Source organism: Octopus bimaculoides, chromosome 4 (genome assembly GCF_001194135.2).
Source record: "Octopus bimaculoides isolate UCB-OBI-ISO-001 chromosome 4, ASM119413v2, whole genome shotgun sequence".
Lineage (NCBI taxonomy): Eukaryota > Metazoa > Mollusca > Cephalopoda > Octopoda > Octopodidae > Octopus > Octopus bimaculoides.
The window spans coordinates 121,089,882-121,090,717 of NC_068984.1; the positions used below are offsets into that span (position 1 = coordinate 121,089,882).

The 836-nt window shown below is 34.0% G+C and overlaps 1 protein-coding gene across 1 annotated transcript in view; it reads left to right on the plus strand.

The window, feature by feature from the left end:
• The window catches only part of LOC106868130 (uncharacterized), a 46,442-nt gene that overhangs the window by 35,634 nt on the left and 9,972 nt on the right, over window positions 1-836 (plus strand). The window lies entirely within an intron of this gene.

The following is an 836-nucleotide window of genomic DNA, read 5'->3' on the forward strand; positions in this document are numbered from 1 at the left end:
CGGTGGTGGTGGTTGTGGTGGTGGTGGTGGTGGTAGTGCTGGTGGTGCTGGTGGTGCTGGTGGTACTGGTGAGGAGGAGGAGTAGCCCGACTATGACAACAACAATGATGACAGTGACAATGACAATGACCTCAGCGATGATGATGATGACCTCATAAGTAGCCAGGTATAAAATAGCAACACTAATGAAATGTAGAAAGCTGACCACTAGAGATTTAATAAAAACAGGTAGGAATGCCAACAACATCTGCTTAAATAAAATATATATACAGCGAGCAAGGTAGTTACAAAGTTATGCAGGTATTTCCCCCAAAATCTACTCATACAGGAATATAAAAAAACTCAAAGTAGGAAAACAAACAAACAAAAGAAAAAGAAAACTTTGAAATCAATATCAAAATACCACACCTGAAAAAAAAATAAATTATCTGAAATCAAAGAACGTTTAATAGAGAGGTCCTTGCTAAGTTATAAATAATCCATTAGTATAAAAAGTGCTAACAGTTGTTTGAACAAAACAGTTTGACTTCAAGCCAAACATTTTTTAATACAAAATTCGGGAATATTAAAATAGAAAGCAATGCAGTACCTACTGCAAGATGAGCAGAAGAATTCTTAAGAAACTTTAATACAACGATGTCTGTATGTGTGTGTGCGTGTGTACATGCACATGCATGCCTGTGTGTATATCTATCTATCTATCTATCTATTTATCTATCAATCTTTCTCTCTTTCTACATATATAAAACATATTTACATATAAACACATATGAGTATGTTTGTGGGCTAAATATATATACATACATACATGCATACATATATATATGTATGTATAT